The sequence below is a fragment of the Pholcus phalangioides genome, unplaced genomic scaffold (genome assembly GCF_987345545.1).
Source record: "Pholcus phalangioides strain wild (caught in Gottingen) unplaced genomic scaffold, Ppha-v1.0 ptg000006l_1, whole genome shotgun sequence".
Classification (NCBI taxonomy): domain Eukaryota; kingdom Metazoa; phylum Arthropoda; class Arachnida; order Araneae; family Pholcidae; genus Pholcus; species Pholcus phalangioides.
In genome coordinates this window covers 1,547,746-1,574,572 of record NW_028301599.1, presented here as the reverse complement: position 1 = coordinate 1,574,572, position 26,827 = coordinate 1,547,746, and the positions used below count along the sequence as shown (strand labels likewise).

The following is a 26,827-nucleotide window of genomic DNA, read 5'->3' as shown; positions in this document are numbered from 1 at the left end:
AGAGTTCCATTATTTTCTTAAAACTTGATATGAGGACTTATATACAGACTGCCTATGGCGCTGGAATTGGTGACTTTCGACAAAAAGTAAATTTTCATAATGTACATTTATATACATATATATAAACTGAAGAGCCAAAAAACTGGTACAGGCACGCGTATGCAAATACAGATATATGGAACCAATCAGACTACGGCGCTGCGGTCGGCAACGCCTATATAACACAACAAGTGTCTGGCATAGTTGTTAGATCGGTTACTTCTGCTACAATGGCAGGTTATCGAGATTTAAGTGAGTTTGAACGTGGTGTTATAGTCGGCGCACATACCATCTCCGAGGTAGCGATGAAATTTGGATTTTCACGTACGACCATTTCATGCGTGTACCGTGAATATCGGAAATCCGATAAGAAGTTAAATCTACGACATCGCTGCTGCCGGGAAAAGATCATGCAAGAACGGGACCATCGACGACTGACGAGAATCGTTAAACGTGACAGACGTGCAACCCTTCCGCAAGTTGCTGCAGATTTCAATGCTGGGCCATCAACAAGTGTCAGCGTGCGAACCATTCAACGAAACATCATGGGCTTTCGGAGCCGAAGGCCCACTCGTGTACCCTTGATGACTGCACGACACAAAGCTTTACGCCTCGACTGGGCCCGACAACACTGACATTGGACTGTTTAGGACTGGAAACACGTAGCCTGGTCTGACGAGTCTCGGTTCCAATTGCTTCGAGCTGATGGACGTGTACGGGTATGGAGACAACCTCATAAATCCATGGACCCTACATGTCAACAGGGGACTGTTCAAGCTGGTGGAGGCTCTGTGATGGTATGGGGCGTGTGCAGTTGGCGGGATATGGGACCCCTGATACGTCTAGATACGACTCTGACGGGTGACAGGTACGTAAGCATCCTGTCTGATCACCTGCACCTATTCATGCCCATTGTGCATTCCGACGTACTTGGACAATTTCAGTAGGACAATGCGACACCTCACACGTCCAGAATTGCTACAAAGTATCCCCAGGAACACTCTTCTGACTTTAGACACTTCCGCTGGCCACCTAAATCCCCAGACATGAACATTATTGAACATATCTGGGATGTCTTGGAACGTGTTGTTCAGAAGAGATCTCCACCCCCTCTTACTCTTACGGATTTATGGACATCCCTGCAGGATTCATGGTGTCAATTACCTCCAGCACTACTTCAGACATTAGTCGAGTCCATGCCACGTCGTGTTGCGGCATTTCTGCGGGCTCGCGGGGGCCCTACACGATATTAGGCAGGTGACCAGTTTTTTTGGCTCTTCAGTGTATGTATATATATACATATATATATATATATATATTAAGTATATGTTCTTTGCCTCCCCACCCCCCCCCCCAGAAAAGTTGAAATGACGGCCCTGTAACAAAAATATATTAGTTAATGTTTTTTTCAGTAAATGACCATCGTACTATACAACCGAATTTCTTAATAGTCAGGGGGTAGGGAGTACAACGCCTATCAATTTGAATAGGAAAAGAATTGGAAATTTGTTTCACGTGGCCTACCGGTTAATGTTGTAAATAATATAATTGTTTTGAACAAAATTGTTTTCTTTCTCAATGCCTCTTGAAATAATTTCTTTCAATAATTATGCCATTAAGTCTACTACAACAGTCATGTTGATCTTAATCGATATAAACCAGAATCGAACCGAGTCCTATCTATATTCTTCGTGATTACAATTTCTATAGCCAAGAAGAATGCTCTCTATTACTATTGCGCATCTTGCTAACGTTAATCTACAACGCACAAACAGCAATTATTGAAATTTTGAAGCACACTTGGCAATTGAATTAATATAGTTCAAAAATATTTTTCAATATCATACTGTATTGATTCTTTTTCAATGCGGCACGTAATCAAAAACCAGTGATCAATCACAATATTTTTCATTTGATAAATGACAGCAATCGTCCCAGTTCAATGATGTTTTAATTAAAATACAGTCAAATCCCGTTATAACAAACGCCAATAGACCAGAGTAATCACTTCGTTAAAAAGAAATTTCGTTATAAAGGATATCAGGTAACCTAGCATTGTTCCTATGTAAACTTATTTGGGGGATTAGAAAAGTGTTCGTTAAAACGAGATTTTCACTATAACAGTATTCGTTATAATGGGAATCGACTGTAATAAATCGTACCCCCAGAACCATATTATCGTATATCCATTTTTAGTCAATTTTGAGACATTATTATGTTCTTGTATTTCTCATTCTATAGTTTAGGGTCATAGTATTGTATTTTAGCTCAAATATATATTTTTGTGAATTTTAAAAATTCTTTCCTTCCTTGTAAACAGAGTTTTTTTTTTTTTACTGAGCAGAGAATAATTCCCCATGCTATATAAGGTAGCATTTTATTTTTGCCATTTCACGCAGATATATCGAGGTATAAAAATTCCATATGCAGGGAAACAACAGGTCTGTGCAGGTAAAATAAAAAAGAATGCTCCCACTATATCTAGGAAAAAAGGAGTTGGACGTCAAACATTTAATGCGTGAATAAAGTTTTTGCTTCCCCCGAGAGCTCACCTATGGCATATGTTTCTTTTAAAGTTGTTACCAAAGCTCTCTTTCATTTTGCCCTGGAGGCTATGAAGCTTTTCAGACGGCGGAAGAGACATTTTTTCTGTTTTTGTAAATATTCAAGTATTTGTTTGAGTTACGTAGAACATCCTCACGGCCATCAAGGGTACCACGGAACAGCCTCATAACTATCAAGGGTTCCGCGAGAAACTTTACGCTGGAAAACCCTGCTCTAGGTACCCCCAAATAGGGCCCCTTGAACTCAATGTATAATCTGGTTCCGTTCGTTATATATCTGACCTCGCACATGTTTTTAGTGATTGTATATGATAGCACAAACATGACTGGTTTTTTTTAGATCCTATGTGATAGGGACTCCAGTTGTTTTTCTCCTTGTAACTCCAAATTTTTTTCCGGCACGGTCACACCCTCCAGGACAATGAGTTTATATCGCATGAGTGACAAAGCTTGGTCGTGGTCGGTCCATTCTGTTCTGTGCCTGATCCACATCAAGGAGGCTCCTAACTTATATTTCATAGGAAGCATATGGCATATTGTTTTCTAGGACGATAGGACGAGGAGATAAAAACGCTGCAGACAAAATAAAACGCTTCTTCTTTCGACCATTGTTAGTTGATTAACCGAAAGAATGTGATGCAGCAACAAAGAGAGTAGAAAAAAATTCATGAACTGGACAACACAAACTTTCTCAGACACTGTCAGGCTTGACTGGTAAGCCGTCACATTTTTTTTAACCTGATGAACAACTTGTTCAATCTGTGACAGTAACAACTGATACATTTTCAGAATGCATTCATATCACGTCACATCTGTTGTAAGACATCTGCACACAATACACCATTAACACCGAAAATAAATTTCAGAATATATCCCAAAATATAGGCCTGGGGTCGATGTTTTTCTATCAAATGAATGGCTCTTCTATTTTCTCCCGCAATTCTTTTCTTACGTAACTTCGATTTTGGAAGTTCACAAGTTCCAGTCGTAACTAATTTCGGTTTTTGTATTTTTTATGTGATAATTTATTGGTTGTAAACTAATGACGTTATTCCTATCAAATTCATAAGCCAATTGTAGTTTTCGTAAAATAATTCCGACGCAGTTCAAATATTTCCAACTTTTTCTTCTTTCTTACAAAGACAAAATTTGTCATGTTTAATAGAGATCGCTATAAACAGGAAAATCCCAAATAAAAACCTCATCTACCTCAATTTTCAGAGTAAATCGGCCGCTTTTGTGTTTCATTTGTATCGGTCAAAGTCATAAGTCGTAGTAGTAATATGACATAAAATGTCGAAGAATTTTGAGAATATGTGTCTACACTGTGATAAGCGTAGTAAATATGGGCATTAAAATACCATTTTTAAGGGAAGTTCTCAGCCTCTCCAAGTACCTGTTTGTGAACTGTTATTCGGAATAGCTGGCATAAATATTTGTATATACCGTACATGTATGTCCTATGCATATAACTGTTTTAATTCAATGCAAGAATATAAAATAATTACTATAAACCCAGGGGCACAAAATTGCTGCTTGCAAGATGTTAATGGTGCTGCTCCCTGGAAGGATTCAAAGTTGACTTTTTCTTCCCCCCCCCCCTCATTTTACTGAAGAAAATAAATGCTTCCTCTGGAAACCCCGTATGTGGAATTATATTTCCCAGGCCGGGGGTTATTATCTGTTATATTTTAATAGGACGTTATAATTGCGACGCTTATAAATCAGCGCAGTGCTTTTATAAATCGCTAATACGCATCAAAAAACAACCTTGGAAGTTTTTACTATAACATAATAATTAATATATTCCTTTTTTGAATATGCAGCCTTAGCTAAAAACACCTATAAAGGATCTCGGTATTGACGTTTTTAGGTAGTAGCAGGTTTAGAGAGAGGTGATACCACTCTCCACCATGAAATTTTGGAAAGAAAATTCTTCCAGGCGGAAGCTTGTAAATTTTCTTTCCAAAAATCACCATTTCATCATATTGTATTCGTTCTTCTCCACTTTGCAGGATTGCACGTTTCCCACTCCAAGTGATGTCTCGATGTCTCAGAAATCGTTGAAAAGAATACAAATAGCTGCTACCCAAAGATAACATTGAACGTTGTCCATAAGAGGCAAGCAAAAAAATTAACCATATGAAGGCTATGAATTCACTAATGCATTAAAACATATCGTATATACGCAAAATTAAAATTTTCATATTACTCCGTAACCGCAGCTAAGAGAAGATTTTTACTATTATTTTCTATCACCAAAAAAGTCTATAAAAATAACCACTTTCATTCGTGTAAAAATTCCGTTGCTGCACAGCGTTATCTACGTACACATGATGATCACAATAATCCGACTCGACTGCGTATATTTAATACATAATTTTGACGCACATAAAAAGTTAATTCGATAGAAAGTTCTTGTTATGTAAAAATCGTACGTATATGTATATATATATTGTAAGGATGAGAACTACAAAAAAAAATGAAGAGAAACTTCATTCAAACAGCATTTTTCAGTTTTCCCCACAAACCACTCCATGCATCACACGATATTTCTTTTCTGCGAGCCTCTATCTTACTCCATCCTTTGCTCGATCTCTCATCCTTTCTTGAATTTGTTCTTCCTTTTGTGTCCGGCAGATATATATGTCTTATCTATGTCATAACTCAAAAGCTGTCTTCACCACGAATGGCGAAGGCGCTTTTTCAAAGAAGAAGTAGAAAAAGAAAACCCCCCAATAAGTCAAACGTAAGACGCGTCAGCAAGTGTTCATCTTTTTATTTTCGATCTCTTTCCTCTTCGGAATCTTTTTCCTCTCCTTTCATTCTATTCTTTGTGAGTGTGTGTGTTTGTGTGTGTTATGTGTATGAGTGCGTGTGTGAAATCCTCGCTATCTAACTTCCTATTCATACACTACACAATAGGCCTTCACAATCGAAAGTTTCAGTTTTTGAGATTATTTGCAGGAAGCTCTTTTCTAAACCAACTGCATGAATAATACCACTCTATCAGAACAAACATACTGTAGTTCACCAAATATGTCATTGAATTATAAGGAAAAAAACATACATGTTGCGTACATAAAGATTTGGAATCAAGAAAAATGGGAAAAACTGTACACGGGAAATTTTATTTCCGTATTTGGTCTGTTTATTTCCTGTTGTGTATATCTTCTACTTGTATTGATGCTACAAAGGCTTCATACTACTGAGAATTTGACTTATTCGTGTTTTAAGAAGTCGCAACCACTGATGATCTAGGAAGGATTTCATTACCGATTTAATTCATATCTTTTGGGTAACATTTTTAATTAAACTGAAACTAACTGAATAAATCCACCATACAGTAGCCACCAATTAAAAGAACCACTGGTTATAAGAATCACATCGACAAAACTAATACTGTAATTTCACAAAACTATGGTCCAAAATAACACCATTTTCTACATCCGTATAGACTAACTGGCCGCCTGGCAGTCGAGGGGTTAGGGACCTAGCTTCTCACTGTGCAGGTCTGGGTTCGAATCCCGGTTCGGGCATGGATGTTTACTAACACCAACTAATTCTCTGGATGGATCATGCTGGTCCCTTGGGAATACGTGAGGATCACGTTATTATTTTAATTTAAAAAAAAACTTCCGTATTCACACACACACACACGCACGCTTGCACACACAAGCTATTAAAAAAAATTGCTGATATTGCCTTTAGAAAGATCAAGCATGAATATTAAACATTTTTTTTCATTTCTTAGCTTCCATAGCTCAAATATGGATTTTTTTTTAAATTAAATTTTGGACCATAGTTGTGTTATGAAGCCACAACTAGTATAATCTATCATATATTTCGTGTTGTAAATCGCTTACGAATCGCATAGTTGAGAGAATCTACTTCAACTGTATCATACATCGATCCTTATCTTCGTTGCTAGAAGAAAATAAACAAGGGTTCCTTCTAAATTCTACCCCTAAGAGGGTCAAAAAGGGAGTTCATAGAGAGATAAGTGGGTTCAATAGGAGGAAGGGGGGTGTCGTATTAATTTGGTCAATATTTTCATATTTTAATGTAGAGAAGGAGAGAATTCACTGAGAAGGGATTTCCCAAACGTCGGCCCCCTTAGGGAGGGGTGTTCAAAGGTTATATGGAGCAATCATCACTGACCCGAAATCGCTGAAGCCATAAATGTGAAATTTAGTCGATATTGTATATTATAATGTAATTACTCACTAAGACGGGATTTCTGAATATTCATAACCCAAGGCGGTCATGAGGGGTTCAAATGTTACATGGAGGAAATCATCGACGAGTAATTTTCAGATTACCAAATCCACGCGGGTGACAACTTGTGGTCCATAAAAATGGTTGGACCGTAGTTAAGAGCAAAGTACAATTTTCTATTATTTTTCTTATAATTATTTTTATATGCACGTCACGGTAAAAATGTTTATTAAACATATGTAAATACTACAATATAATTCACCTCTAATACAGAACACCAGTAGCGCAGAACAGCTTGTTGTAATAAATTGTAGCCGAGAAAGTTTGCAGCTGACAAGATAACGTGAAAAACAACTCCTAACTAACAGCTGATTCGCGGGAAAGAATCGGAAAGAGGACATCCTAATGACATCTCCATATTACACTATGTATGATTTTTGCTTTAGCAATTAATTGTTCACTAGATGCATTTCGATTATCAATGTTATAGTGAGCACGGGTGTTTGGACCATAGTTGTGTGAAATTACGGTACCAAGCGCAGTTTTTTAAAATAGCAAAATCATCGGTTATAAGAATCTGATTATCGCTTATAAGAATGAAAAAAAAGTTTTTCTCACAGAAACTGCCACCATCTCAGTGGTTGGAGCTTGTAGAATATTTTTGTTATTCTCTAGGTCAGTGATTCCCAACGTGAGTGTTAACACCCCCTGGGAAGCGATGGAATGTTCCAGGAGTCGGTAGAAGCTACGGGTATAGCATAGGATTCTATGGGTTAGATTGCGTTGGGGACGCTGAGAGAAAAAAATTTCTGAAGAAGGAGGCGATGGGATAAAAAAAAGGTTGGGAAACTATGCTCTAGGTTATATTGAAGACTACTTATTGTCACTTTTGCCTTTGTAATAACCATCCCATATATTAGCTGCTGCCCCCGCCCTACAAACAGTGAGTATCACAGATTAGTAGTAGTGAGCTTCCATGTATGATAGAACTTATCGGCAAGAGGTTTATGGTAAAGAAAAAAAATATACTAGTCAGAAACCGAATGACAGTAAAATTTTAAAAAAAGAATGAATGAAAAAAAGTTGCTGACAAGCGGATCGATCTTTTATAGTTATGCTTTCGAGCAGTAGCACAATAGTAGTATTGTGAAACATTTTTGTCAGTCTACATTGGCGGAGAGCGAAGTCTTGCGATGGAAGGATAACAATAAGATATCAGTGGCGTCAGAGTCGGGGATGCAGTTGCTTCTCGTGTACCCATAAGCCCCGTTCACATGGGAAATAGAAAAGAGCGGTTATTGAAAACCAGATCTTTTTCTCTCCAATGCTCTCCATTTCTTTCCTAAAGCCGGGTTTTCGTAGAAGCTGGTTTCTACAGTGCATGCAGCGTGAAAACTCTGATTGGTCAAAAAAAACCCTGAATTTCAAGTTTTTAACCAATCAGCATTCTCACGCTGCACACGGCGCAGAAATTCTACTCCTAAGAAAACCCGGCTTTACGAAGGAAAAAAAAGTCGTCAAGCGAGTGCTGGACCGCAATATTTGCACATGTGAACGCGGCTATAGTATTTTATGGCTGCGCATCGAGCACAGCCAGAAGCAATTCGGATATCAAAATCTTTTTTCAGGCCAAACTGGGTGTCCACATGTGCAAATCCCTTATGTATGTTATTGTTGTTAAAATTTTGATAATTAAAATATTTAATAAGATATTCATAAGTCCCCCACAACCCTTGCTTACGTAAGTGGTAACCATGTAGGAACAACAACAAAAAACCTCTCCATATATAAGAAGCAACCGCTTATACGAATCAAAATGGCTGAACAAAATTTGATTCTTATAAGCAGCAGCTACTGCATGTTTGGATACAACAGAACCTCTGTAATCTGGATGTCTGTGGCGGCGCTGTCGGTAAAGATGCATGTGCGTGAACGATGTGATGACAGATATACACGTTATAATTTAAATAATTAATGGAGTCAGAGAGCGCGCGGCGGGATTCCTCACACCCATAATCTGGACACTTCTGTCTTTTCCCATCCGGACACTTTAACGTTTTTTATCCACATTTCATTTCACCTGTTTCCATCACATGGCTCATTTTATATCTTTTTCGGTTGTTGATGTCCACTGTGATTTTCTGGTTTCTGGGAAAGTGGAAACACTGATAGAGCCTGGTGTCTTAATGAATGTGAAAGAAAGTCAGTTTCGGTCAAAATTACTTTTCCTTCATCATTTTATTTCCCTGCGCTGTACAGTCAACCTTAGTTGTTGTTGTGTTTTTTTTTTAACTTCTCCAGCGCTCTATTATTTTCTGTAATTACCTAGAGGTGAATTTCCAAACATGCCGAAAGCATCAAGTGATGTGGCAGGTTGATTCTACAAACGGAAACATTACGCTTTAAGTAGGGTAAACAGTGGTACCTTGACCATAGTAAACCTTGAAGTACTTGAAATAGTTTTTACTGGTATTGCATTTTAGCGGATGTTTTTGGAGTGCAAGAGATAATACAAATATATAACTTTACAACTGAATGTGTGTTCAGCTCTTTGTCTGTTACCTTCCCTGACTCTGCCACGAAGCTGGGCTGGGAGGGGTCTTTGACAACGGTATAACTCTGGTGGCAAAGTTCTGGTGTTCATTCCTGTTTCTTTGACCGATATTTTGCAATTGGCACATTTGAGTAAAAAAATACTTCGCTTGTTTTCGTCACGTTGTTTCTCAACATTGCAGTTTAATTGAACTATATATAGTAATTCTATTCTATGTAATCACTTGATGAACCATACCAAGTGCTCAATCCTTCCAATCACTGTGAAAAAAGTTATTAATATTTTTCACAAATGGTGGAACATCATGTACCTCGGAACAATATAAAGCTTGAAATTTTTCTAGTTTACATCAGAATACCCTACTAAAACTAGTTCTTTATATATATATTTCTCTTTTTCGCCATTAAATACAATTTATATTTTAAATTACAGTTCCATAGTTTTTTCTTGTAAAAAATTCAGCTACCTCCATTTATTCTCTTCCATTCACCTTCAGTTATTTCTTAGTCAAATTTTTTGAAAAAAACACAGTGTTAGGGTGCGTCCAACAAGAACTTTTACCAAGTAAACTTCCTTAGGACGAGACGTGAAGAAAAGAAAATATTCCATTGTTCATCAATGCCAGATCTAAAACTAAAGATTTAAAAACTTTTATTTTCCTTTCTACAAGTACAACGTAGACTAATTATGCATTTCATCAAAATAAATATGCTCTTATACTCCGTTGTTGTTACTTTAATATATATATATATATATATATATATATATATATATATATATTAATAATCGTATTTGTGTCATTATTTTGATATTTTTTATTAAAATTTTTGATTTATGTTAAAAAATACCCATTATATTATTCTTCCTCTTTTTGGTCTTTGTAATTTTACCCTATTTCAACATACAACAGTGCATACTTTAAAGCGCAAGCCCCCCCCCCCCTCCGCCCTGTTGTACCTTGGAATATTTTTCTTTCGCAAAAATCAATATTTTATGATTACTGTAAGAAAGAAAGGTAATTTAAAATTTATATGATGTTTCATATAGTATGCAGATTCTAAAAATGGATTTAATGAAATTTTACGGTAAAAATTGATTGAGGAAAAAAGTTTGGATTGGAAAAATAATGTGTCAAGTTATAACAATTTCTCTTATACGTGAAATCTCCCTAAAATGAAATTTTGGAAAGACTAGAAAGCGTAAAAGCAGCAAGAATGTTGTGGGAACAATGCGGAATCGGAAAATCTACTGTTTATGATCTTCAGGAAAAAACAACTCATTTTATACAGGGTTGTTGTGGTTTTTTTTTCTGGATACGCACAATGCCTAGATTCAAAGAATATGTAAATGCTGTCTTTTTTTTACTAGTACGTTATGTAATTTGGAAGTTGCGGTTTAAAATTAACTTACTATCTATTCTCATATGCATATATATTGCTTTATAAATTTTCTTTTAAATGAAAATAAAAATCAAAATGTGTGCACAAAGAGGAACATTATTGCTTCTGAAAACTTGGGATATATATATATATATATATAAACAAAACTGGATTCACAACGCGGAAAATCCCATAAACCGAATCACCTAGGTCACGAGGAGTCCGGATAAGAGAGGTTTTGCTGAAATTCACTAGTATTTGAATAAATAAATCCATCAATCAATATAATTCAAAGTTTTAAAAGTTTTGTGATTTTCATCTTTCCCAGTGGCATCTGTAACCAAACCGTCAAAGCGAAAGATACGCAGGCCACATTGTCATATGGCAATATCGGCTCATTGTCCCCAGGATACAGGATACCTCTGGCAATTTATTTATAAAGACATACATTACACAATATTCATTACAATCATAACAACTATAAAATCATAATATAAGTATAAAATCATAATATAAGTATAAAATCATAATATAAGTATAAAATCATAATATAAAATCAATTACGAGATCACAATCGGAAATACAAGCGTATAATCCTGTATCGCATATTAAATCGTAATTCGAATATAAAATCCTAAATTGCATATTGAAATCAATAATTAATCCGATAAAATCCATAATCGATTTCATCCTCAATTTAAATCGTTCGATTTCCACGGCATCGTACTGTTCTTGTGCCATCAGTCAGTCTTCTTTATAGTTGACCAATTTCTTTTTTCTTTGTGGACGAGACGAGGTGGTGCAGTTTGTATTTGTGCTATTGGTTGATATGGCGTCTGTGGGATCACTTTGTCTGAGACCAAACCGATTCGTTACGAGCTTGATTACATTTGACCCTCTTGTTTCATGCCTTACAAATGGCATTATCATCATCATCAATCGTTCTACGTCTGGACCATCTCAAAATTTCCCATTTTCTTCTGTCCAGTGACTTTGGTGACTTTTTTTCATCGGATTAAATCCAGTCAGCCTTTTGATATCATCTCTCCCACTCATTTCAGGGACAATCAATATTACCAATACAAAATGTTTGTGGTCTGTCGGTTGTCTAGTCTTTTATAATATGATATAGCTAAAACCCATTTCTATTTCTTTCACTGAATTTTATGGATCTTTTTTTCCAAGTGTATTTTTTTTTCTGTTTCTTGTAATGCTGGAAATCATTGTCCTACGCTCTTTTGTGCTGGTTGCAAACAATATAAAGCATCGGTACACAACCAACGGCCCGCGTTCCAAATGCGGCCCGCCAAGAGTTTCCATGCAGCCCGCGAAAGATTTTCCTGCAGAAAGATATCAATACACACACCACGTTAAATGCCTGGGCTGACTATATTTTCTTCATAAAAATACGGGAAATCACAATCCGTAGTGATTATCACCGATCATCGCCGAAAAATCGTCAAATGCAAGTAATGTTGCCAATTACAGCGAAGACATTTTCAGAGGCAAGTAAAGTTGCCAATCCCAATCAAATAAAGTGCCAAAGGCGATAATTTAAAAATAATAAAAATAATCTTAATTCTTGATCTCAATAATTCAAGTAAATATATTCGAAAATGAAGAACAAGTATGTTTTGTCGAAAATTAAGAGAAAGGCATTTTGTGAAATAGTTGAATAAAATAAACAAAATAAATTTTGTTGTAGATTTTTTATTTGATGTTGTACGTTTTTTAAAACAAAAGGTTTTCATGATAATATTTGTTTCTTTTTCCTCTTCATTTTTGAAACTAATTGAATGTTTTAAGTATTATTGCTTCCAATGCTTAAGATGGTATTTTGGAGTTGGGGTACATTCTGATACAGAAAAACATCTAACAAATTTAATAAATTACGATTAAGATATGTTACTCACTAGTTCAAATATCAATTACTTGAAAAGAATGGCACCATTCAATGATTTAATTTTTCGTAGTAAATTAGGCATCTCTAAAGCTTAGGATATCGAGTATCTTTCCTCGAAAATCACTGAACATCCATAACTAAACATCAATCTCGTCACGAAGAGCACCGAGTGAAAGAGTGAGTTAGTAGCAGTCAAATATCTCCAAGAGAAACCGCTAATTGATGTTTCAAACATCAAGTGCTGGGGAACCTGGAAGCACCCTCTTGGCACTTGAGTGAGAAACGCTTTACACCAGAATCCCAAAGTTTTAGACAGAAAATTTGTAACAACTATCGCGCGAAAATTTTCCCCCACAGAGTTAATTGTTCATTCATTTCTCAATGCCACCGATGAAAGACTCGAATCCCTTTCATAAACATTTGCTCAAACAGAATCACCGTCATTGATTAATTTCAGCTCAAGCTGAGAAAGCGAGGAAATGGAGTGTAGAAAAGAGGCAAAGAGATAACTCTTCACACACACATTCACTTAATTAAACTCCAAAGACGAGATTTTAATAATCTTTTCTAACTAAACTATGATAATGACGTTGGTTTAAAAACATAGCAAACACTACTAATTCGTATCCTTTCGCACTAACGTTTCGGGTTCCGTGAAGGCTCCGTAAACATAAAACGCAGGGTTCAATCACTAAAGACCTGCGGCTAATTTATTTCACGGAAAATTCACCGACAATAGCTCGGCACGAGTCAGTGAGCCAGGAATGACCGAGGGAGTGAGTTTGTAAATGGTACAGTAATTAGTGAGAGACGACAGAATGGTTGTGTGGTGTTTGTGATTCAGCAAACTAGTGAGTGAGGGAGTGACAGAATGAGCGACCTAGACATAGAGTGAACGACATAGTGAGGGAAAGAGCAACCTAGACATAGAGTGAACGACATAGTGAGTGAATGAGCAACCTAGACATAGAGAGAACGACATAGTGAGGGAAAGAGCAACCTAGACATAGAGTGAATGACATGGTGAGTGAATGAGCAACCTAGACATAAAGTGGCCTAGTGAGTGAGCGAGCGACTTGGTGAGTGAATGTAATAGTGAGCGTTTTATTGAGTGAGTGTAATATTGAGTAACGCATCAATGGACTGAGTGATCTACAGAGTGAGTGAGTGACCTATTTAGTAAGTGCGTGACCTGTGTGTGACAGAGTGAGTGACATAGTCAGGGAGTATAACAAAGTGAGCGACCTAGTACATATCACTTAGTAAGCGAGTAAGCGACCTGGTCAATTAGTGATTGAATGAGCGGCATAGTCGGGGAGTAACAGAGCGAGCGACCTATTTGGTGACGCATTCATTCGCTCTCTCGTTCACTCATATGCTCACTCATTCGATCATTCATTCACTCATGCTGAACTGTTGATGCGCGGTGAATTTTCCCAACGATTCTCCGTTCCATGAATTGTTGGTTGGTGAATTTTCCGGAAACGGGCTAATTTTGTTATGAAAAAAAAGATCACCCGTACAATTCCGCCATACCAAGTGCTTAGCATAATGATACCTCGATATAAGACATAAAATAATAGTCTTTCGGAAGAAAAACTGGTATAAACGGTAAATATTGTACACCCACATTGAGTTGGCCTCTGGCTACGCCATGAAACTTCACGATGGGTGATTCCATTTATCTTGTTTCGGTAAAAAGGTTTCAGGGAAAAGGAGCTAGTTGGTATTTTCCGTTCGCGTCTTTTGCGGTATTTTAGCGAGTTCTTTTCCTTCCTTCCCCTCCTTGGAAAATGAACCCTCCCTTCGCACGTCAAGGTCAAAGGCCAACTCAGTATGGACCATACGATAAGAGTCCATCGTATTTTTCTGTGTGTAATCCATGGATTGTCAGTTTTATACCGAAAAAATATATTATTTTGAAAATTAACGTGTGAAAAGATAAATGTTTTTTATACTTACTTGAATGTCATACATGACGTCCACAGGGGACTGATAAAAATTGGCATTTTTCTGAAAAATCGTAACGAACAACAACTTGCATTCATTAAGATTTTATTACGGATAAATGAAATTTTTTCAGGTGTGGATTATAAGCGGCTGCGGACTTTATGGTGAATTTTTTTTTCTCAAAGTAACGAAATTTGCGTTTGTAGATTACACACGGGGAATTATGGTAAGTATACCAGGTGTGCATAAAATGCCTATAAAGTGACAAAAACAATAATCTCGCTGTTTAAAACGAAGTGTCTCCTCAGATAGGTCTCTGCTTGATATTTGTTATGGGCATCTTTTTCTCAGCGACCTTGTTCGGCATTTTGCCTGTTCTGGCCTTTTTTCGTATTTGTATTTATAAATTCTGTGTGTATAGTGAATCATTTCACCATTTCATAGGCGGGGATAGACTTGAATGTCTGGGGGTCTAATGTATACGCAAATACATTAGATCAGGCGGCTTTACCTTTGACGCAGGGGGGGGGGATTGCCCCCCATGCCCCCCCCCCGTATTCCGCCCTTGCACAATATAGTCTTCTTTTTAATCAATTCAAGTGAAATTTCTCTTTCATTTCATACTCCCGATTTCCCCCTTTTCTTTCATCCCTGAATTTTTCTTTGTTCTGATCATCCTTCTTTATTTTCTTTCTTCTTTGCTTCTTTTTTTATTTTCTTTCTTCTTTGCTTCTTTTTTTATTTTCTTTCTTCTTTGCTTCTTTTTTTATTTTCTTTCTTCTTTGCTTCTTTTTTTATTTTCTTTCTTCTTTGCTTCTTTTTTTATTTTCTTTCTTCTTTGCTTCTTTTTTTATTTTCTTTCTTCTTTGCTTCTTTTATTCTCTATCTTCTTCATTTTCTTCTTTCATTCTCTATCTTCTTCATGTTCTTCTTTCATTCTCTATCTTCTTCATTTACTTCTTTCATTCTCTATCTTCTTCATTTTCTTCTTTCATTCTCTATCTTCTTCATTTTCTTCTTTCATTCTCTATCTTCTTCATGTTCTTCTTTCATTCTCTATCTTCTTCATTTACTTCTTTCATTCTCTATCTTCTTCATTTTCTTCTTTCATTCTCTATCTTCTTCATTTTCTTCTTTCATTCTCTATCTACATTTTATTTTCTTTGTTATATCTGTTTTGTTTGTTTGTTTTTTTTTTTGGTTTTTTTTGCCTTTCATATCTTTGTTTCTTTCTTTTACTTTATCTGCCATCTTTCTTATTTCTGTTACCTTTTTTTACACTTATTTCGTTTCTTTTTTTTTTAATATTCATTTATTACTTATTTCTTTTTATAAGAAGGAGTAATACATAGGCATGCTTTTTCAGCCACCTGGTTGGGCATTTTACCTGTTGGGGAGTTTGTGTTTGTATTTGTATTAGATACTCGCCTAAAGTGCCACAGGATGTTTAGAGGTGTCGCGAGTTCGATACCCGGTTCGCCCTTGTCAGAAAACTTTCCTGACACAGGGGTACAACAGAAACGGCGACGTGACCACAGAAAAAATTGCTACCGCAGGTAGTCCCCCATCGAAGGGTCAGTGCACCGACCTCTCGATGAGTATAAAAAACAAGACTGCCGTTCGGAATCGGCAGTAACTTGTAGGTCCCGGTTTAATTAGCTCTCGTGTGCAGAAAATGACCGTGGTGCGGTGAAAATGATGAAATGTTCCAATTAAAAACGCATTTCAGAAAAAAATTGTGCATGTAAAATAATGTTTTTAAATATATATATGTTTAGAAAAGTACTTCATTTTTCAACTTTATTTTTTTTGTTTTACATTTATATTTTTTTATCTTTTTTGCATTTTTTTCTTTTGTATATTTTAACTAATTTTAATTTTTTCCCCTTTTTTGGGTTTATTTCTTTCATCTTTTTTAAAAATCCTTTTCCCCTTTAATATTTTCCACACTTGATTCTTTTCTTTTTTTGAACATATTTATTATTCTATTCCACATACTTTCTTTGTTGTTTTTTTTTCTTACACTTTATTATCTCCTTTGATCTTATCACATTCACCTCTATGTTCTTTTCTGTTTTTTTTTCTCTACTTTCTTTGAATATGTTTAGTTCATTTTTTCTCCTTCCATTCTAGTAAACTATTTTCATTCTTTTCGATAGCAATGTTATTTTGTTATTAGCAACAAATCCCAAAATTTTAATATAAGCTACTATTCAAGAAATGAATGTGCCTATAAAATGTCTTCAGATTTTAACCTTTTAATGGCCAATGTTCCCGATCGAGAATATCGGGTTTATTAATTAGAAAAAATATTTTTTTCTTACCTAAAAGAACTGCATTTTTCCCTGTACGTGAAAGATTCCAAACCTAATTTACAAAACAAAAATTTCATTTATTTCAGCACGTATCCCCTATTTAGAAGGAAGAATAAAATTTAATTGTTTTGTTTTTAATTTTCATGTTGTTTCTATGGATATGGGCAAGTCCACAAAACACACAAGAAATTTTTTTCATGCATTTTATGGTTGATGTATCTAAACTAAAAGATCAGAGGGGAAATAAATTTAAAAAAAACCAAACAAATCAAATCTTAATTTGGCATGTAAAATGTTCAGTGAGAGTAAAATGAAGAGTGTATACTCGGGTTTTTAAGGTATTTAAACATCTTTATATACCCTTTTACTGCATTTTTAATGATATTTAAATCATACAGAGAACTGAAAAAAATCAATAAATTTCATATTATAAATCAATAAATTGTGACACAATATTAGATGTTTAGACAATTATGAAGGGATTCAAAAAAGTAACCATAAAAAGTATTCGAATAGATATTTTCACTGGAAATAACGATTGAAGTTATATTTTTGTATTGATTACCAATGGAATAATGGTTAGAACGGCATCGAACGTTGAATGAATTAGTAGAGTTAATATTGACATCCCAATACTGTGACATTGAAGTATTCTCTACTGATTTAATGCATAAAACGAGTTTTCTCTTTGCAGGAAAAACTTCGATACACTCATAATGGAGGGAAGAAAAAGAAAAAGCTAGAGTAAATTCGATCGTATTTACGTGAGACTGCCTGAAAGAAACAGTATAAAATCACGGTCGCAATATATTTACATATACTCGTATATATGTGTAACGTTACCATCCTTAATATAACTGAGACTATAAGATTCGTAATTTATGTATTTCATTTCTTCTGCGAGATAAACTTTGGATAAAATAGGCCGCATAAAATGACTCCCGTAGGAATTTTCACCTTTTACACTTTACTATGGATGCGAGTCGTGAATTTTCTTCTTCATCTCTTCTCTTTCTACCTATAAATATAAATCCCGTACGTGTGAGTATTCCAGCATAAAATGAAAGGAACCGACGAAATGGAAAAGAAAAATTTCCTGTATAAATAGTAGTGTAAGAAGATATTGGTATTGGAAACGGATATCTAGTTGGCAAACGTAATGTATACTGTACTTACTATAAAAGGATTGCTATGTGTAATTTTTTACGTGCATGAAATACATATTTATTATATGATAGGTGTAATATATAACACCTACCACACATACAATGATTTCTTCTACTTCTGGTGTTAAGATTCGAGATGTATCCTCCCTTTCATACCCGAGCGTTTATTTTTCTGGAATTTTCAAAATGTTTTTGCATTTTTGATCCAAAAAAATGCATTAAATACATAAATGTCAGCAAATCTTTATTTTTTCAATTTTGTTTTTCAAATTTCAATTTTTTTGTAAAGAAATTATTCACCTCGTTCAACTTTTTTCTGCCTAGATAACGCGTATAGTATATTTATCTCTTCACATACAATTTTTTCCAGAATTTTATTTTTAAAAATTTTACGTAATAAATTCCATTTCTCTCGCAGGCACTTTCTCTTGGACGCGATCTTAAACTTAAACCCCACCCATGGAAGTTTAACTTGGATTGCTGCTTTCTGACGAAAGTTCATATTGCTTCCTCAAAGTTCATATTCGCCATATTTCTAATCCAAAACTAACATTACTGTTCAAGTTAGAGCTCCCAGAGGTCAAAAAGAAAAAAATCAACAGTGAGCAATAACCACAAACGCATTTGTGGCACCACAGTCTAAAAGGGATACACAGTAAAAAATAAATACTTACATTTTTAGACGTTACTATATTTCATTTCGCTTTCTATTTTCACCTCTTATACATTGTTCTTCAATTAAACATTTATAATATCTCTCGTCCCTAAGAATAATAAAATTTCAACTACCATCTGGGTATATAATAATTTCACACAAATGTGAAACAAATGCATAGTATAAACATGTAGAATTCCGTTTTCTAGCAGCTTCATCAAGTTGAAAACAAAGTTGAAAGAAATTTTTAAACTTGATAATAATTATTCCACAAAACTTAGCGAAATTAAATTTTATAAAGATTAAGTTTCAGAGATCTGAAGATCCATTACAACTTGGATTTTGTTTGATTCATTGGTTATAAAATTAAAATTTATAGAATTTTGGAAATTTATTCTGTTTCTGGCTTTTGGACCCATAAATTCTTCTCACATTCTAAAAATATAGTTGTTTCTTCGTTATAAAGCCACCACATCATTAGCTACAAAAAAAAAGAATAAATCTTTATTTTCCGTGTCGTAAGCTCATTAAATATTGTTTTTGATCAATTTGAATTAGATTTCTTCATTTTGACCCTGGTATATATTCCAGTTTATCCTATAGAGAGAAGGATATTTTCTAACGCTTTTTTTGTTCCTCAGACGTGGCATTTATTTTTAATTAAATACGATACACTTGTCAGTGAAAAGACAAGATTCCTACTTTTCAAAAATCACAGGTTTCCGGTTTCCATCATGCTTTAAATTGGAGAAATCGGAAAAATAATAATAGTGTTCATATTACCCGCACTTCCTAAATGCATATCCAAACAGATCAAATAATAAATTGATAGCAAATATTTTGTCTGATATGATGGATCAAACTGTTTTCTTTTTATTTTGAATCAATTTTTATTCAGTTGCATTAGTTTTATGCTATTTTATCATGCAAGCAATGTGTTTATATAGTTATCCTACAGTTTGAAAATGTTATTAGTTAATGTTTCAGTTACGTTAAGTTATTAGTTAGTGTTTGCAAAAATAAAGTATTGAAGATATGGAAAACATTGTGCTGGTATAGCATAGAATATACAATCAGAAATATGTACCAAATTTTAAATAAATCTTTTGTTTTAATGGTATTTCTACTAGAGTGAAGTTTCTGAAGAGTTTTGTAAACGCTAATCAATTAAATGCTATATTTAAAATGTTGTTAACTTTAGTTATAATTGCCATTAAATACTATAATTAATAAAATGCTATTAACGTTTTTTAATAGCATTAGTTATTTTTCTAAGTTCATTTCACGTTTCTAAGTTCAATATACGTTGACTTATTTAAATTTAAAAAAAAATAGAAAATAGTTGGGAGAGAATAGCATAAATCAGTGAAAAGGATGATTTTGTCCGGTAGGTTTTACTTCCCCCCCCCAACTGTTTTCTCCGGATTTTGAATTAAAATATCGTAACGAATATTGAACTTTAAGAAGATGGGACTTTTTTTATGGGCCTCAGGAGAGGCAGGGCGAAAAATTTCTAATTGGTAATTAGAGGGGAAGCGGGAGACCATATAAAATTTCGCTTTTTTTTAAGACACCGTATTTTCACTCTCGCACTGGTGTAGAGTGAATTTTGAATACATTTTGAGCATTTTTTTAAATTGTAATCATGCCTCTGCGGCAAACGGTTGATGAGATAAAGGCCAAATTAGCCACCACCAAGTACAAGCTGGACAGTGAGCTGGCAGTCAAGTTATTGATGCAAAAAAAACCTTTGGTTTGATTTTTAGAAAAGCCTGGAGGCTTTTTATTATCCAGTCGGGATGTATTTTGTGGATAGTTAGTCATTTTCGACCGATATGCTACCGCCAGAAGTTCCCTCTGTCCAAGACGAGAACAAAAGTGCAACATGACTTTCTCTAGCGAGAAAGATTTTCGATCCAACTCAATCGGTAGTAAATTGCCGAATGGCGATATGACAGGAGTTGGTTGTGCGGTAAAACAAAAAATAGATATTAGTAGTCATTGTTGACCAGTCCTGCACTGACTGGAGTTTCTCAACTAAAACGACCATAGCCACAAGACAACTTCGAGGCATCTGTATCTGTTAAAAGACACATAAAAACCCTTTTCCATAAATTTTCTTGATGTATCGAGCCCTTCTCAATTCCACTTCATCTCTCTATGATAGTTTATTGGTATGTCATACGTTCAAAGTAAATCTTAACAGGAATATCAATCACTTATACGAATGTCAAACTTAAAATGCGTTAAACCATCTCCCACGAATTCTAAGGGACCGTTTTTTTTTTCTCAAAAGATATATGCATATTGCATCGCTTTCATATTTTTCTTCGAAAAAAAAAATCTATTAAACCCTTAATAAATCGAATGTAACAAAGGGAAAAAAACGCATTATCATCTGATGACCAAAAAGAGTGATTTCTTTTTTAGGAGTTAGAAATAATAAATGAAATATATATCAGCACGCTGTAGGAGGGCCTCCAATCTTCTAGAAAATTCCAAAAAAAAACTAAAAATAAGGAAAGAAGCGCATTTTCATTAATCTTGCCCGAACCCTCGCCCATTTCTACTTTCTTTTATTTCGCCCTTCCCCCCAATAATTGTTTTCCCAACCCGTGGATGTCAGTCTCAGATGATGAATCGCACTTCTTCGGCCAATGGACACAGAGAGCTTTTCTTCAAAAGTATTTAAACGGTGCCAACAATAACACTTGCGGGAGAGATTCATCAAAACCATGATGAAACCTCCAATAGAATGTATATACTTTTCGAATCGGGAGCAATTACGGTGTTGTGTTTCGAACGGCGAACAGATACTCTAACATATAATCTATCGAAATTAATTGATGAAATTCAAACCTGAGAAAAAGTCTTGTTTATGCGATGCTTATCATTATTTCGCCCTCTTTGAAAAACTAGAGGGAAAAATATAAATTCAATTTTTTGTTGTTATTATTTTCTCTTAGAGTGAACAGATTTAATTAGAGTATTTTTGTTTATTGCTGCTTGGACATTAAGAAGAATATTGTCATTAATTTCAGACAAAACATTAAAAATCATTGATTATAGAGAGATAAGTACGCAGTAAATAATAGATTTTCTGCTTATTTATCAGACAAGAGTATTAATCGGACAGTGCAATATTCAATATATTACTGGTAACATGCAAAGCGTTAATAGGATTTTGTTAATTATAGCATTTAGTAGCATTTATAATTACACTTAATTGCATTTTATAATTACAGCATTTAATTAATTACATTTCAATAGTGCTATACTCTTGCAGAAATATCATTAAAACCATTGATTTATTTCAAATTCGGTACACATTTTCGATTGTTTTGCTATGCTATACCAGCGTTATGTTCTCCATATCTTTCATGCAGTACTTAGTTTTTGCAAACATCAACTAATAATTGGCATTAATTAATAATTTTACTTAACTAAAATATTAACTAATATTACATTTTCAAACAGTGAGATAAAATGTTATATAAGCACATTGCGCGCATGATAAAATAGCGTAGAACTAATAATCGAACAAAAATCGATTGAAAATAAAGAAAATGTTTGCGTCATGTATGTAAATACTTGGTTTAGTTAAATACAGACGAATCTCGTTATAATGAACTGCAAGAGACCGGAGGAATCCCTTCGTCAAAACTGAATTTCGTTATAAAGAAATTCCAGATTTTCAAATTGTTCCTATGTAAACTTATCTGCGGGATTAGAAAAGTTTTCGTTAAAACAAGTTTTTTTTTCGCTATAACAATATTCGTTAAAACGGGAATCGACTTTCTATATATATATGAGGTTCGGGTACAGGAATTACCATGTCTTTTTTTCGATTACTCCATTTCTAAACAAGATAGAAACCTGAAACCTGTACTTTTGAAAAATTTGGTATCTTGTCTTTACACTCACAAGTGTATCTCATTTAAAAATAAATATACCAGGAAAAAAAGCGTTTACAAACGTTGGTACGGGATAATATAGATTACGGGGTTCAAAATGAAGAAACTAATTCAAACTGATCAAAAGCAAAGTACCTAATGAGTATTTCACAATGAAAAATAAAAATTTCATGATTTGTAAATTTTGAGTGGATGATGGTTTCATAGTCTGTTTACAGGAGTTACAGATGTCACCCTGATTTACACAATCATCACACAAAATGCGATTAAACCGTTTTACAAACATTTAATGATCACTCTTACGGTCACTAAACTGATTACTCACTTTGTGCTCGCTCATACAGTCACTAAACTGATTACTCACTTTGTGCTCACTCAAACGGTCACTAAACAGATTACTCCCTTTGTGCTCACTCATACGGTCACTAAACTGATTACTCACTTTGTGCTCACTCATACGGTCACTAAACTGATTACTCACTTTGTGCTCACTTATACGGTCACTAAACTGATTACTCACTTTGTGCTCACTCATACGGTCACTAAACTGATTACTCACTTTGTGCTCACTCATACGGTCACTAAACTGATTACTCACTTTGTGCTCACTCATATTGTCGTTCACACACCCGTACAGTCACTCACACTCATTTACTCATACGATCACTCAACTACCCACACTCACTCATACGGTCGCGCACCTACTCACTTGGCTACTCATACAGTCACTCAACTACTCACTTGGCTACTCATGTGGTCACTCACTTATCACTTGGCTACTCATGTGGTCACTTCCCAACTCACTTGGCTACTCATACGGTCACACGTCCACTCATTCTGTCACACACTTGATCAATCATTTGGTTACACACTTATATGGTCATTTCCCTCCCCCATACAATCACTCACACTCACTTATTCAGTAAATCGCAAACTCACCTAGTCACCCATACAGTCCCTTATTCACTCATACTGTCATTCACTCAACCATTTGGCTTCTCACGCAGTCAGCGTCTTACTTTCTGGGACACTAATGCGGTCAGGGCAGACGAAATGTACCGGCGACGAGACGTAGCAGGTGCAAAATGTCTGAGGGGAAATTTCTGGACCCCCCTATAAATATGCATGGTTTTATCAGAAGTTCTCTCAATTCAATGTTTTCCACCGTCAGAATTAATTTTGAATTATCATTGAAATATATTTCATGAATATAATTATTTATAAGTTTCTCGAGATAGATGCCACTTTCCAATAGGAAATAAAAATGCTCCCAATTGACTACCATCTTTGGAAACTGCATGAATAGAAGCTCCCAATGTCATGATAATAAACCATTTCAGAGTTATTCGTTTCGGTGAAGAAATTATTTTTATCAATTTTATTAGAAATAAAAGAACGAGGCAACATATGCTAAAAGAAATAATTGGAAATCGCTCAGCAACTGATGCAAATGATGAAACATGAAAGAAAAACGAGGTATCCACTGAATGATGAAAATTATTTGATTCAAAACCAAATTAATCATTGAGTTGAGAGCAAAGGGCCACAAGTTGAATAGATACTTGAATCAGAGAACTAGAAAATTTAATTTCTTTTTATGTAAGCTCCGTTGATGCTTTGGTTGCATTGCAGAGCAGCTCAATCAATAAATGCTGTTAGTTTGATACAAAATAATTATTTCGAATAAACCAGAAAACGTTCTTTTTTTTTTAATTATGTTTGCAAAAGGATCTGAATCAGCAGAATTAGCGAAAATGTAGAAAATATGGGCTTAATTGACTGGAACGATGCGTGTGTTCTCGTGAGCCACTCCGAGTTGGATAATTACGAAAAATTTGTTATTCTCTCAGGCTGCGTTACAAATGTTGGCAAAAAAATTACAACTCTTCTCTTTTAGTTTTAATTGATGGTTCTGTAATGGTTTAATGCATCGCGAAAAAATATTTACTTCTTTTTGTATAAATAAAAATAATGCAGAAATTCATATCTTGTATCATCAGCACTGTTTGGTGACAATGGTTGGATGAACCAGAAAACTGTTGCGTAGTTCATTAAATAATTCTGACTTAACGAATAATTATGGTATGTACTGGGATGGAGTTTTTTTTTTCGAGTTAAAGCAAAGACGAAATTCATGTTCGAAAATTACAGTGATTACGAAATAATTCAAATTTTCAGAAGAAAAACTCTGTTCCATCTAGTTACTAGTGGAAAAGCTCGACACTTTTTTGAGAATTTGTTAAAACTGGAATTTATTAAAATAAAATCTGAATTTACTTCTTGTTCGCTATTTCCGAAGTTATTCTTAATGAAAAATAGAAGATAATTATTTGCCAAGTTCTTTGTGGACCGATTGAATGATATATCATTACATGAATTATACAAGTTGATGTCCGCCTTCCTAGATGCACTTATTTTTCTGTTTAAAAAACTGCATAAAGTTTATTCGGGAATGCCACTTTTATTTTTCAATCATTCCAATTCGAAACGTCATAGAAACCTGAAATCTCTATTTCTATGAAACTTGATTTCTTATCTTTACATTGATGAGTGTATCGTATTTAAAAATAAATATTACAACTGAGAGAAAAAAAGTATTTGAAAAAAATCACTTACGCGTGGAGTAATGCGGAAAAGGGATGTGGAGGGCTAATAATGAAGAAAACTAATTTGAATTAATAACTAACAAGATTTGGTGAGTCTGTCTTGATCCTTTCTTCTTTAATTTATATTTTTCTTTGATTCAAAATCGGAATCCATTCACCCAGGTTCGAATAAATATTGCAGGATCAAGACAAGGGGTTTAGCAATCCATAAGATGAAAGAAAACAACACAACACTTTCATGAGCAAGTAAATCAGAGTCAAATTTTAAGGAAAAGAAGATATTTAATTTTTAACAATAGAAAATAATGGTGTGGGTAGCTACCTTTTAACAATTAAAAAGGTTATACATATAAATGTAAACATCTACAGAAGGTTAGATTTTCCGAGACAAAAAAAAAACAACATCGCTTTACAATGATTTAAATAAAAAAAAAACTTACATATTATCGTTCTGTCTATTTATGCAAACTACGGTTGAAGCTCGAAAAGGTGAGCATGGAGGTTTGTCCATAGTGAAGACGGAATTTATTTTCCCGCATATTCTGCAGGTCACTGGCGGCTAGGAATCCTTCCTGTTGTTAGGAACACCTTTCCGGAGCAGGTTCGTAGGAGCACTCCTGTTGTTAAGAGCACCTCTCAGGAACAGGTTGGTAGGGGCACTCACCGACTGGCTACTATCGCTAGCTGGCTACTATCGGTAGCTGGCTACTATCGGCCTTTTGGAAGGCGAAGCCGTCCTCTATCATAGTAATTGCTGGAATGACCATTGATCCAGACCCTCCATCCATATGATTTCTGCTCTTTCGTGCAATCGTTATTTATCACATAGCGGTAGACGCACGCGATTTACTCGAGAACACAGGAGCGTGAATGTTACATTTCGGGTAGCGTAATTATTTTCAACGAGGCACATAGTAAATTCAAATCACCAGCGAGCGAACATATATAACTCGCGCAAGCTTCAATTACAAGCGAGAGCAAAAACTCTCCTCCGACAGTAGCGTTGAAAAATTATCTCCTCAGACTGCGAGCGAATTTTCCCAGAGGGTATGTTAAAAAGGCCCCTTGGCGATCCAAAACTATATGAAAATGTACTGAGTACAGGTCCTGAAGGGAATTATTCGGCGTTTTAATTTACAGTTGGCGGAGAAGGGAGAGAGAGAGGGGGAATGAGGTACAACAGAAAAAAGGGGGAAACTTAAGGGGACTGTTAAGACCTTCGGAGAAATTCTTCTCGCCAAGGACCCTTAATCACACCCCCTGAAAAACAAACATTACCTTATATGGCTCGATGACCATCTCTTTCACTCTCTTACAACCCTTTGTAATTCGACCCGTGTTTCTCATCTGGGGCCCCAAGGCAGCAGTACCGTGTACAACTGTATCTTAAGGCCTAAACTTTCTATAGAATAGATTTTGCTTTCCACTATTATTATTATTATATGTACCATAATATATATCAAATGATTAATTATGTAAGATTCCACTGTACAAATACAACATAAGGCAAAATCTATTCAATATAATAATCTTTTCTTTTCTCTACAATTAAAACTATTTTAAG

At 35.0% G+C, this 26,827-nt stretch overlaps 1 protein-coding gene across 2 annotated transcripts in view; it reads right to left on the bottom strand.

Annotated features, from left to right (window-relative positions):
• Positions 1–26,293, bottom strand: part of LOC149085652 (uncharacterized) — a 66,247-nt gene extending 39,954 nt beyond the window's left edge. Inside the window, exons 1-2 of one of the 2 annotated variants that reach the window (XR_016192752.1) lie at positions 25,704–26,293; positions 16,646–16,974 (exon numbers count right to left, since the gene is read on the bottom strand). The gene's annotated coding sequence lies outside the window, so the exon portion shown is untranslated. Of the gene's footprint in view, positions 1–16,645; positions 16,975–25,703 lie in introns of those variants that run through there. The other variant, XM_089232458.1, reaches the window with a different exon arrangement.
• Between the last annotated feature and the right edge of the window lie 534 nt (positions 26,294–26,827).